The sequence below is a fragment of the Solanum verrucosum genome, unplaced genomic scaffold, assembly GCF_900185275.1.
Source record: "Solanum verrucosum unplaced genomic scaffold, falcon-dt-bn FXZP01000019.1, whole genome shotgun sequence".
NCBI lineage: Eukaryota > Viridiplantae > Streptophyta > Magnoliopsida > Solanales > Solanaceae > Solanum > Solanum verrucosum.
In genome coordinates this window covers 224514-239194 of record NW_026020191.1, presented here as the reverse complement: position 1 = coordinate 239194, position 14681 = coordinate 224514, and the positions used below count along the sequence as shown (strand labels likewise).

Below are 14681 nucleotides of genomic sequence, written 5' to 3'. Positions count from 1 at the left end.
ATATTTAAAAAAAGAGATCTCGTGAGGTCCATACAATATATTAAATTTATTTAAATTTCTGAATAGAGACCTTATGAGGTTGCTTTAATTAAAACAAAAAAAAAATAAACAACGACCTCATGAGGTCTCTTTTATGAAAGAAATAACAACAAATCTGTAAAGAGACCTCACGAGGCCGCTTTTCTCATAGCCTAAAAAATGAAATTGCCAAAAAGAGACCTCGTGAAGTCTCTTTACTGCATTTCTAAAAAATAAAATGCAGAAAAGAGACCTCATGAGGTCTCTTTTATGAAATTTCTGGAAAATGAAAGGCAAAAAAGAGACCTCATGAGGTGTCTTTTCCTAGAAAAAAACTGGCAGCTTGTAACTGTTTTTGCAGCTGCTCATCACCTGTCATATTAATTCAATACCTCTCTAATTAGCTAAATCAAGCTCAAACAACTTCCAACAATCAATTGATACAACATTTACTAAATATTCTCTTATCAACTCAATATGCAACTCACCTTCAACGTAATTCGAAATTGAACGAAAAACCATAAAATCCATAAGTTATATAATAGGATTTCAATGTTATCATGCATTCACAAAACAAATAAGTTCCATAAAAAAGTCATAAAGTAAAGAACTTAGATTATCTATTACAACTCTAAACTTCACTAATGCGGTAGTGTGTTTGCCACATGATCCTCATCTTCTTCATCACTACTAGACTTATCTGTCATATTTCTTTGTTGACCATACACTGAATATCGAGTAGGTTGAGACTGAGAGGGTCGAGGAGGGAAAGTGACATCATTGGAACAATGGGGGAATCCCTCATGAAGCAAGTAATGCATCGAATTGAGCCTTAAGACCCGCATACTCTAAGTCCCTCCGCCTTTCCCTAGCCTGCGAGTCTTCGACTTGGCTAGATAGCTTAGCTATCTTTTGCTTCATAGCCAAATTTATCTTCATCGATTCATCATCATAGGAACTACTTAGGCATTCAAACTCAGAATGATATTCACGAAAGGTCTGTTGCGGCATGCCATAGGCATATCCATATCTACTCGGCCCACCAATCAAGTCTAACCACACTTTCTCAGCCTGTTCTTGAGTAAGTGGCATACCTCGATTTTCTTCTGGCTGAGTTTGTCGTAAATCCTCCAAAGGTTGAAGATATCGATTCTAAATTGAATGGTATTAATATTAGAATATAAATTTAGAAAATAAGTAACAATTATTTTAAATTAGAGGCTTACATAGGTCATTTCAGCTCGCGGCTCAACCTACACATCTGGATCTTCGGGATTTTTCTTCTTTCTTATGTGTGTTGCCTTGAATGCCTCAGCCTGAGTTAACGGTCTTCCTAGTTCCTTTTCCTACATATAAAACTAATTAAGTTATAATCAAGAGTAATTAAATAGTAATACCTAAAATATATAAAAACTTAAAGAAAAATGATACCAATTTCCTCCTCACACTTCCTTGACTTTGAGCCCCACTAGTGTGTAGAGAACCACCCTTAGTAGATGATCTAGCCTTCTTACCGATCTCACTCATCTGCTTAAATCTTAGATCATTCACCCAATGCACAAGTAATTTTTCCCAATCCTCCGATAGAATCCACCTAGGATTCTTATTATTTTTACGAGCTTTCATCAACAAACTAGCGAGAACACGCGCAACTTTCTTGTGAAAATTTGCACAAAATTTGGTCTCATGTTCCGGACGCCAAGCACATTTTTTTTGCAGTGAAATCATAAATTTTTAATTAATAAGTATTATTGAAGACAAGTATTTAAATAGTGTTAAAGAAATAAATTTAAATATACCCTGAACTCCAAAAAAAATTGTCTCTTGAGATTGCTTGGCATCTTGCTCCAAGTTGAAAAAGCATCTCTATAGAGATATTTGATTGCTTGAGAAATGATCCCCACAACATCATCTGGATTGAAACTGTAATACAAAACAATTACAGGTTAAAACAAAGACTATTAAATGAGATAATCATAAACATCAGATTTTTTATAAAAAATAAAATCTTATGTATAGCCGTCAGGCTCGATGAAAAGTCTATTATGCATATCCCTCACGCCAACTTGTGTAAGGACCTGACCAGGTGTAGCTAACTGATTTGTGGTAGGAGTGTTAGGCTCAGAATCATTACCTTGAAGGCGAAGACTCGACATCCCAAGTTGTGAAGTAGATGATGATGATGAAGGTTGTGAGTCTGTAGGGTTGTGAGTAACTGAGCGAGAGACACTAGATGTTGGTCGGTTAGCCTCTGGAGGTAAAACAATGCATCCATGTGAGGTAACATACCCTGATGTGGGCCTCATCACAGGTACCTGGGGGCGGCTGAGTATATTCCAATGGTGGATGCATATAGGACGAAGGAGGATTAATAAGTGGAGGCACGTGATTATATGGCTCGGTCTACCTAGAATAGCAATGTATCGGAGTGTCTCTTGGTGGGAGAGATGTTGTGGCGTCTGATCTTTTATGTATCCCTGTCGGTCGTCTACTAACCATACCATCTTTCTTTTTTCTCTTTTTGGGGGCATTATCAATATCTTTATTCTTATTACCACCTGCCATCTAATTAGTAACAAAAACATTCAAGTCAAATAAGGTTAGATATTTACATAACAAGTAAAGTCTCAATTAAAATTAACTAAAGCTGAAACTAAATTAACTACTGGTGTATTTTGTTATGTTCATGAATGTTTGTTATGTCATTCAAATTAGAACAACTTCAAAGAAAAAATAAGTAAATTTCAAGGTCTCAGGGAAACTAGTTACCTAATTCAAGATTGGTGTATGTAGATACAATGACAAGACTGCAGATTTAAAACTTATGATTTGTTGAGTTAGTTGATTTAAACAAATAGAATGCAAGGACAAAAAACTAATGCAAGGGCACATGCTTCTAATAACCTCCTAAAGCAGATAACTCTTAGGAAACTAGCCAATCAGACACATTAACATAGACAATACAAATGTCCATGTATCAAAAATACGTCTCTTCTTAACAAAATTAGTAACAAAAAATTAAGATACTAACTCCACAACAGGAGAACATTTAAACCTAGAAGATGTCAAACAATTTTAAACAACACATGCCTGATTTTTGGTGATTCTAGATACTTGTAAAAAACTATAAATACCAAAAATTGAAAAAGTAAATGAAGCAACTAAGAGTTAGTTAGGTATAAACTAAATGTTTTCCATGGAAAATAATTTTCATAGAAAGTGTTCTATTGTTGGCCAAAATATCTTTTTTTTGATCATTTTCTAGTGTTTGATTGGCCATAAAAGACAAAAAGCAAGCAGGTAATTCACCAGGTAGAGATAGCATATGAGGGTAGTGGTTTGGTCATCTTTCTGAGTATTAGAAATTAACAAAACCGTCTAACTGTTGGTAGAAGCAAATGACATAACTTGTGAGTTTGGACGCCTGTGAAGGAAAATGACTAGGGAACACAAGTAGTAGAATTAGTCTTTTCTCTTTTGGTGGAAATAAAACATTTTTAAAAAACTCGATGTAATCAGACTCCGAAAATCATTTCATCAACAAAGATATCATCCAGCAATCGATTTACCATCTGTCAAAGACACACACAATCCTAAGGAATGGACATATTCTTACCTCTGGGCATCAACTTAATTGTTAGAGCAGTTCAAGATGCTGGTTAGAGATAGGTAATCAGAATACTCACTTGCAGATTTCATCCAGTCAACACTCTCTTGTAACCTTTCTAGAAAAAATTCTCTCTAACTCAAAGTATTAGTTTAATTCTCACCCATATATGCGATCAGTTCTGTCGTCTGTCAGAAATGGATGAGTGCTAAAACTATAGAAGCACCTTTCAAGCCAACAAGTACTATTAACAACATGAAGAAAAGCAAATGTTGAAGATATAATTTAAGGACCTTAAAGTGTATCCTCTCTAACATTTTAATATATTAGATAGGTGGTCACATTAACAGAGAATCGAGAAACAATTTAAAAATTGGGGATCCACATTTACAGAGAATCGAGAAACAATTTAGCAATGCAATATAATTACTATTCCTCCTCATCCTCATCCTCATCCTCTTCTTCTGACCATTCTTCTTCATCTAACCACTCTTCCTCATTAATTGATGCAGTTGCCCTTTCATCTGTTATTTCTTCTATATCAACCTCTTCTAATATGTGTTCAGGATGCTCTAAATCATTTTCTAATTCAACATCCACGGTGTGGTGAACACTTGATATATCATCATCCTGGTATGCAACATCCAACACGTTTTCAACTTCCACACGACCCATGGGTTTGGTTTAATCACTACCCACCAATCCACTTTATCTGGACGCAAGGGATAAGGAGCATAATACACTTGCTTAATATTTTGGGCAATAATGAAAGGATCATATGCTCCATACTTCCTTGTATGCTTTACTTCAATGATAATATATTGTTTGATTTCTCTCGTACCTTTTTTTGGGGTTGGATCAAACCACTTGCATCTAAACAATACAATCTTTTTTATAGGCCACCCAGAATACTCCATTTCCAAAACCTCCTTGAGCACCTTATAATAATCAACTCCATCTTGATTTCCATCACCACCTTTCACCCAAACTCCACTATTGTTAGTTTTTTTTTTTTATATTTGGAGCATTCTTCAGTAGTGAATTTAAAATCATTTACAAGATACTTGTCCATTGAATAAATCTTGATGGGTCCCCAAGAAAGGTCCTTCAAAAATTGATCAAATTGACCATTTTTTGTGTCATAAATCCATAAATATTTGAAAAGTAGGAAATTAGCATCAATTAAATATATATTTATTTAATAATGATAGTAGTATGAAAATATTATAAGGCTTACGTAATCTTGAAACCACTTTGAAAAATGCTCAAACACTTTTTCATTGCCACATAAATGCACAAAGTAGTTGTCAAAGAAGATGGATATTGAGTTAGTTGTTTTGCCTTGTAATTACATATTTTAGTGCAAAAATAACAACTTACTCAAGAAATGGTTTAACTTGTGGGCAATTCAACAAGACATGTGTCGATGCAGACTTAAACTCCATGGCATTAAGATTCCTCGTTGTACATTTTTTTGAACCTTTGCCTGGTTGATTGAAGATTGATAGTGGCTTCATAGTCTCACCACCATCATCATGGCGATTGGGTCTATTTCGCAAGCATGGCACACTACTTTTGAAGTAATAAGAACCAAAATTAGTTATCTCCCTAGCAAGATGGAATTCAACCATTGAGCCTTCAAGTCTATGTTTTTGCTTCATGCCCCGTTTAGACTTGCCAATAGTCCTACATTATATTATAGGAAAAAAGGACAAATATGCCCCCAAACTATCACAAATGGTACGTACATACCCTTCGTTATACTTTAAGGTTGCATATACCCTTACCGTTACTCTTTTGGGTTGTGTATACCCTTAAAACTAACGGACGGACACGTGACTTCATCTCAACAATTCACCCGATTTTATTTATTTTTTACCTAAGATTAAAAAAAACCACCCATCTTTCATTTACCCACCCATGACACAAATTAAAACACCATGACATTTTAAATTAAAATAAAAACAAAGAGCCCTCCTCCATTAAAACATAACTCAAAACCTTTTAAATCAAACAAAACACGAAATTTTTCTTCAATACATCTTCATTTGCAGCTCTTTTTCAAATCTCATTAAACAAAGACACAGTAGCTTGTTATTTTATTGAAAAACAAGATATCCATTTTAATTTGTTGTTCAAATCGATTTGTTGTTGAATGGGGTTGGAAATACTATCACCATTGATGGACGAAACTTCAAGTTTAAAAGTGGGTCTTCAATAGAATAAAAAAATTCAAATTTAAATTGATTAATTTGTTGTTGTTGAAAGGGGTTGAAAATACTATCACCATTGATAGACAAAGCTTCAAGAAAAGTGGGTTTGCAATCAAATAAGAAAATTTTAACTTAAATTAATTAGTTGCTGTTGAAACGGGTTAAAAATACTACCACCATTGACGGATAAAGCTTCAAGCTTTAAATTGAATTTGCAATTGAATAAAAAAAATTTGAGCTCAAATTGATTTGTTCTGATTAAAAGGGTTCAAAAATATTCTTGAAATAGATTTTGATGAAATGAACCAAGTGCACCATATTTTTGTGGTTGTTGTTGGAAAGCTTTTGATTTTAATTTTGCACAAAGTTGAAAAAATTGTGTTGTTGAAAGCGGTTGATTCATTGTTGTTGTCTAAACTTTAAGGAGGATGCATTAAGTTTATTCTAGATGAATTTTTTTATTTCTCTTTTTTCTTTTTTGGATTAGCAAGGAATCAGTGATATTCTCTCACAAAAAAGATGAAGGGTATTTGGTTGGGGGTCGAGTGAATCTTTTATTTTAGGTAAATAAATAAATAAAATCGAGTAAATGGCTGAGATGAAGCCACGTGTCCGTCCGTTAGTTTTAAGGGTATACACAACCCAAAAGAGTAACGGTGAAGGTATATACAATCTTAAAGTATAACGAAGGGTATTAGCATACCATTTGTGATAGTTCGGGGGTATATTTGTCCTTTTTCCCTATATTATATTATCATTGATTTTAACAAAATATTAATATAAAAATATTAAGAGTTAAACACTTACCTCTCAAATGGATACATCCATCTATATTGAACCGGACCTTCGAGGCGTGATTCATGCACCAGATGTACAGGAAGATGTTCCATCACATCGAAAAATCCAGGTGGTAGAATCTTCTCCAACTTATTTGTAATTATAGGAATATTTTGATCCATCTAAACTAGGTTGTCTTCCCTTAACGTATTAGAACACAAGTCCTTGAAGAACAAACTAATTTCAGTCATAGGTTTCCAAATTCTATCGAGCAAGCCACTAAATGCAATGGGGAGTAATGTTTCCATGAAGAGATGACAATCATGACTTTTCATACCATGTAATTTCCCGTGCTCCATAACGATACGTTTTCCCAAATTTGAAGCATGTCCATCAAGCATTTTAAGCTGCTCGACCCATTCACATATTTTACGCTTTTGATCCACTGTATATGATTAAGTAGCCTTAGGCTGAAGAACTTGTTGTTCTGTTTCTCTTGTAACCATAACTCTTTTCGCCTACGGTATTCTGGTAAGTCCATTCTAGCTTTAACATTATATTTTGTCTTGCCATTAACATCCATTACTGTGTTAAATAAATTATCAAAGTAATTTTTTTCGATATGCATGACATCAAGATTATGTCGAAGAAGATTATCCTTCCAATATGGTAACTTCCAGCATATGCTTTGTTTTGTCCAATTATGTGCAACACCATACCCATCAAATTTGTACGGTTGTTCTTCTGTGACCTTTGGAAAGTGTTGAACCCTTTCCCAAACTTGTTCTCCAGTCAAGATTGGAGGTGGACAACTTTGTTCAACAGTGTTCTTTCTGAAAGCATTTTTCATACTCCTAAACTCATGATCCATCGGCAAGAACTGTCGATGACAATCAAACCAACAATTTTTACGACCATATTTCAAAGTGAATGATTTAGTATTTTCCATACAGTAAAGACAAGCTAACTTTCCCACTGTCATCCACCCTGACAACATTCCATACGCAAGAAAATCATTAATAGTCCACATTAAGGTAGCCCGCAAATTAAAATTTTGCTTAAGAGACACATCAAATGTTTCAACCCCTTGAATCCACAACTGTTTCAACTCATCAATCAAAGGTTGCAAGTATACATCAATCAAGACTTTTGGATTTCGTGGGCCAGGAATGACACAATTGAGAAATATATATGGACTGGTCATACACATCTCACGTAGAAGATTATATGGTGTTACAAATACAGGACAACAAGAATATGGTGAACATAGACCCAATCTAATGTTTCGTGGTTCAGCTGCAAATTGTGGATATTTTCTATCAAAATGCTTCCAGTCCTCTCCATCAGAAGGATGGCACATAACACCAGGTGGTCTTCTATTTTATGGTGCCATCTCATATAAGGAGAAGAGCTATTAGAAGCATACAATCTCTTTAACCTTGGTATAAGAGGTAAGTAATGCATCGCCTTAACAGGAACTTTCTTCCCGCTAGGAGTCAACTTATAACGACATTTTCCACAAAACTTACATGATTCTAGATCAATATCATCCTTATAGTATAGCATGCAACCATTTTCACAACAATGAATTCTCATCGATGACAATCCTAACTTTGATACCAACCTCTTTGCCTTGTAGAAATTATCAGGTATCTCTAGATTTGGGTCAACTAAATCTTGCATAAGGTCAATCACAGAGTCCAATGCCCCTTGAGGAACATTCCAATCTGATTTGATACTTAATAATCTAACAGCAATAGACAATTGTGAGTGTGGACACCCCTCATATAAAGGCCGACTAGCAGCTTCCAATTGTTCAAAGAAAATTTTACATTCAGCATTAGGAGCTTCTTCACCTTGATTACTAGATTCAAAATCAGAATGCACCCCAAACGCATCCTGAACCATGTCATGCATTCTATAATTTTCTGCATTAGAATTCATTGTGCGACTACTTTCACCAGGAACATAATGTTGAAATACCTCAAAACTATTATCAATTTCTCCATGACTAGTTCACACTGTGTATTCGTTTTTAAACCCATTTCGATAGAGATGAAGCTCAACAATATCTGGTTTTTCATAATTCAAACATTGACATTTATCACAAGGACACTTAATCATACCATTACGTTGAAAATGTTCTAGTGTCTTTGCATACTCCACAAAACCAGTGACACCTTCTACAAATTCAGGTCTTTGCCCCATTCGACCAAAATTAGTCATATTATACATCCAACTACGGTCCATCTACACAAATATCACAAAATTTGTCTTTGTTAAACATTAAATTAAGTAGTAATTTACAAACCTAGAAATCAAATTATATCATTCTACCTAAAACATAAGCTACAGTTCCCATGTATAATATTCTCACTAATTGGTGGTATTATTACAGTACATAGAACTCTTTTAAAAGTTTTTTTTCATAAACTAAAATATAAGCTATAGTTCCCATGTATAATACTCTCACTAATTGGTGGTATTATTACAGTACATAGAACTCTTTTAAAAGTTTTTTTTCATAAACTAAAACATAAGCTATAGTTCCCATGTATAATACTCTCACTAATTGGTGGTATTACTACAGTACATAGAACTATTTTGATAAGCTACAGTCCAAAATGTATTTGCTATTATTGGAAAACATAATTGATTCACTGTATTTTTTGTTGTTGAAGAAGAGGAAAAATATGTTACCTTCTTTTTTTCATTCTTCTTCACGCCAGAACAAACTAGAAAGCAACCAATCAAGAAAAAAAGGAAAATAAATCTGCATTTGTTCCAACTTTTCAAATAAAAAACTGAAAAGCTCCAAAATTACCTATTCAAAATCGATAAATGGAGTTCTTACAAATCGACGACGGAACTAGGGCTTCAAACTGAGTGAGTGAGTGGCCGGCGATAGGCTCAACGGAGAGGCAATATCGTCCCTAAAGCTACATAATCGTGGGAGATAGAGACAAGTTAGGAATTTTTAGGTGATATAAAATTGTGGGAAAGAGACGCGCCAAGTTAAAAAATAAATAATGCCTCTTATTTTAATTTTTTTCCTCTTTTTAGTCAAACTTGGTCAATAATATTTTAAAATAAGAGACCTCATGAAGTCTCTTATTTAAAATATTATTGACCAAATTTGACTAAAAGAAGGAGACCTTAGGAAGTCTCTAAATTATTATTTTTTCACAAATAGAGACCTCGTGAGATGGCATATTTTAGGCAAAGTAGCAACAAAAATAACTTTTAAAATAAGTGATCTATACTAAATTTTTTATATATATAATCGACCTCATGAGGTCTCTTATTTAAAAAATAAATAATTAAAAATTATAGATGAAAATAGTGACCTCATGAGATCTCTTTTTAGCGACCTATTTTTGAGGTCTCTTTTCTTAGGTCTCTTTTATCAGTTTTTTTAGTAGTGTTATATACCATATGCTTGACCCTTATGTAAGTATCCACTAATGTAAGAACACAAAAAATGAGATACAATAGGACCTGTCATTGGTTTATAATGTAGGCTTAGGGAAAGGTAGGATATTCATTTGGGATAAAGTGACTATTTCCTTCTTAAAAATTGTACTATGCTCTCAAATGTTTTCATTTTCGCATTTGACCTTTGTTTTTTTTTTAAAGCTCCTCCTCATTTATTTGTCTTTTCTTTTTTTCTCATTTTCTCTTCCTTTCGTTGGAAATTTTTCATTTTTCTTCCTATCTTTTTTTGGTCAATTTTTTTTGAACATTCACATAATTGGCATTTTCACTTTGTTACCCAACTTAGGTCTTTGGTGTTGTATAGCTAATTGATAGTGCGCTTAAAGGGGTGGGACCAATGAATAGTGCATTTATGCACTCAAAAGGATATATGCTGAAATACGATTATTCAAATAAAAATGTTTCAGACTCAAAATGGGAGTTCTATGAATAACATGTCATTTGGTAGGTTTGAAAGACACAATCAAATCAAAGGAAGCCTATAATCATTTCCCAAGTTAAATGTTGCTTAAAATTTCGCCTAAACCAACATTTAGGCCAAGTTCTAGATCAAAAGTCATTTCGTTGAATTTAATATCTAAAGCTCACCACACAATGCACAGGAAATAATGAGGTCGAATTTGTTTTAACCTTAACTTTAAGCAAAACAATTTCTCAAGTAATACATATACGCATCAAGAGATAACAAAGGAAGTCTATAGGTCACAACAAAGTTGACCTGTCTTGCCAAATAGTTTAACACTTTCTTTCTTTTTCTTTATGCACATTTCTATACATGTTGGTACCAACCAAGTCAAATTTTTTTCTAGATAAATTAAATCCCATTTTTTTGCCCCAGTTTTTGTGATGAGGACTTTCTAGATTTTTCTTAGGTAAGATCGAACCTCAAAATAAGGCTACCTATGTATCTTGTCAAAGCAAGAATCAGGTCAATCGTAGTTCAGAAAGATTATGAACACAACATTATTTTTAATAAGAAATACTTCTTTTGTTTAATTTTTTTAATATGGATCATTGAACTCGAGGAGGGTTGCCTATGTATCTCATCAAGTTGAGAATCATGTGTGTGTAGTTCGTCCAGATTAGATAATTAAAAAAACTTTAAGATATTGAAACTTGACTTGAAAAATGCATTATATTTGTAATTTTGGTTAAGTTGTGAAAAATATTTTTATTTTATATTTAGGAAATGTACAATAACTTCTAAAAGTAGAATTATTTTTGGTATTTTCCCCCTATCTTTTTACAAAATTCGAAAGATAAACCATTTTTCTCATTTCACTAATCACCCTACAATTGGCAAATAAAAAACCTTCTACATAAATGCATTTTCTGATAACACATAAAATGAACTAAGTAATCCAATAAAAGATGGATACAATTCCTAGATGGACCCTATTCTATGTTGAGGCACTAAGTCAATTCAAATAATAATACAACTAAGTAGAGCCTACTAGGAGTATTCATATCTATGTTTCACTTTCACTAAGTTTAAACTTGAATAAGATAGGTTTCTAAACTGGCTTACCGGAGTGGACAACTCGAGCCAGGAAGGGGCAGCTTATCGGTAGCAGCGCTTTTTCGACTTCATTGTTGATCCAACCCCGTCGAACATGTGTGACTAAAAAATCTTCACTAGGTTTCAAGACACTTTAGCTTTATCTTAATAGAAGTAGGATGCATAACTGCATTCCTGTGAATGTGTGTGAAGTGTTACTAGAGACTCAGAGTGGTTTAGGAAGTGAAGACAATTTATTACAGTTCAACAATATAAAAGCGATAAATGAGCAACAAGTAGCACATTAGGCCATCATACACAATATATCCAAAAAAAATACAATAATCAAATCAAGTAAAAGTCAATATAACAAAGTTCGAATTCTGGTTATTCTCCAGCGGAGTCGCCAGAGATGTCACACCCCTTTTTCACGCACAACGGTAGGGTTTTTCCAATTTAAATGACGGTATTGATTAAGGGATTATTTTATTTTTTCAGAGTCGCCACTTAGAATTGAGTTATGGTGTTCTAAGTCACATTTTTGTTTAATCCCTAATCAAAAGGAAATGACTCTTTATTTTGGTCTGGGACAACAAATGTTCGAATAAGGAATTCTGTTGACCGAGGGAAAGGCATTAAGCATCCCTCGAGTCCCGTGGTTCTAGCAAGATCGCTTTTATTGACTTATACGTATCTTAATATGTTTTTGAATAATTTGTGTCTAAGACCATGATTCACTTATTTTTTAAATGTTGAATTTTATTAGTCTTAAACCGGATGCATAACTGCATTATCGATCTTGACATTTTAGAGACATAACTGTCTTCTTTGCATCACACTTAATTACCTCATTTTTTATAAGTCACTACCTTAAATTAATAAAAAATAATTATATTTGTGGACAAGGTGCGACACTGCATCCTTGAGTTTATTTTAATGTCTCAAAAAAGATGTGTAGCTACATTCTTAATTGAAACAAATATTTTTAATTTGTTTAAGTGTTCGATCTAACATTAAAAGAAATTATGTATTCCTAAAAAAAACAAATAAAGTAAAATACTAAACTTCTAGAATAAATTTTTTTGATCATTTTTCATATGTTTTTATTTTTTGCAATATCTTAAAGTTGATGTCTAAATTAGGTGTACACTTTCTAATCAAAGAAAAAATACCGAATTGCAAAAAAATAAATCTCATTTTTTGTTTGATAAAATAAAGCAACAATAATTTTATTTTTTTTAGCCTAACTATATCTACTTTATCATTATTATCTAAATCAAGATACGAACAATGTTATTAATCGTTCATTTTTTAGAGATCACAACTAACAAATAAAAATAAATAAATAAAAAATAATAATCGATTAAAGCTACCTTCATTCATTAAATGGAGATATAACAACTAACAAATTAATTATTTTAATCAAATTAATGAATAAAACTAAATATAAGAAATTTGTCATAAAATTACATCAAATTCCATAAATAAATTAAAGAGATAAGGAATAGTTGAATACCGCAAAAATTTGACCAAACCTCGATTAGAACACCTACAAGCTTTTGTGGGTGGTTTGTGATGGTATATGTTGTGTTTAAATAAAGTAGTAATGAAAAAGGAAGAAAATATGTGAATGTATTGATGAACTAAACTAAAAATAAAAAATGGATTCCTCTTTTTTCTTTTCCTGCGTGATTTTTTCTTCTCTTTTTTTCCTTGTGCAAATTGTTTTTTTTTTTTTTTGGTTGTGTCGTGTGTGTGGTTTTTTCTGATCTTTTTTTCTCTCTTTTTGATGTGCTGTTTTGTGTGTGTGTTGCTTTTCTTTGCTGATTTCTTTTTTTTTTGGTTTCTCTACGTTTCTGTACGTATGTTGGGTCTGTGTGTGTTCCTATGTTGTGTTTAGGAGTAGTATGTATAGGGGTGTGATGGAGTGGAGGTATATGTACGTGTGTTTGGATGTGTTGGGGTTGTGGGGTTATGTGGGATTGTGGGGTGAGTGAATGGGAGGAGGAAACGTGCAAGTGGGTATGGGATAGGTAGTTCTGTTTTGATTTTTATTTTTTTAATAATTAATATATACAATATAATATAATATAATATAGTTAAGAAATATCAGTTTATTTATTAAACAAAAATAAAAATAAAACATATATTTTTGTTATTTTCAAATCTTTTTAAAATAAACTTACTAAACTACGATGAAAATAAAATATTTAATGTAGACTTAGAAGAAATATTTAAGGAATAAAAATGGTGTAAAATCTTATGTTTGGTAAAAAAATTACGTGTCTACAGTGACTTCTCGAAAAGGTCGTGACTTTTCAAATAAGACACAAAAAATAATTGTTCATATTATCCTTTGTTGATTATAAATAGAGGGGTTTCCTCTCATTTTTCAACATTTTTTTTTAATCTACTACTCTTTTTCTTCTTACATTTTAAAGAAATTCCTGTGATTTGTTGTCGTTGAGTGAGTTCAAAGTTTAGCGGATTATGAGATACCCCTATTCTGATGAAGTAAATTGTTCTCTCCTGACAGGGTATATTCTTTAACCTCGAGTATTTGAGGAAAATAATTATGATGATATAATAATTATTTTTTTGCTTAGTATATACATTAGTATGTAATGTTCCAATACATGAGGTTAACGTGATGTAGTCTAAATTCATTTGTTTTTGTTGAAAATTTCTCTTGTGATGTAGATATATGTTTCTAAATATATTTTTTCGAAATTATTAAACTTCTCAAAAGTTAGAGAATTGTCACGATTTGTTTTTTTTGATGTCTAAGACAAAACAATGAATTTATTTATCAATACTACTTATGTGATTTAGATTGTCAGAAAATTTGCTTCAAAATAGTTATTACTATTTAAACATTGCCTTTTTGTTTTACTGATTTATCATTTCTTAATATTTCAGTATTTTTGAAGAAGAAAATTTCATGACTTGTAATAACACCAATGGAAGTTTGCATTAGTTTAATTTTTATTGTAGTCTAAATTTATTTGTTGGGAAACCTACGAAAGTAAGAATGGGAAAAGGAAAAGGAAATCCTACGGGTTGGATTGCTCGT

At 32.5% G+C, this 14681-nt stretch overlaps 1 pseudogene; it reads right to left on the bottom strand.

Annotated features, from left to right (window-relative positions):
* Positions 1–659: 659 nt before the first annotated feature.
* LOC125829405 (uncharacterized) lies at positions 660–8699 on the bottom strand (annotated as a pseudogene).
* Between the last annotated feature and the right edge of the window lie 5982 nt (positions 8700–14681).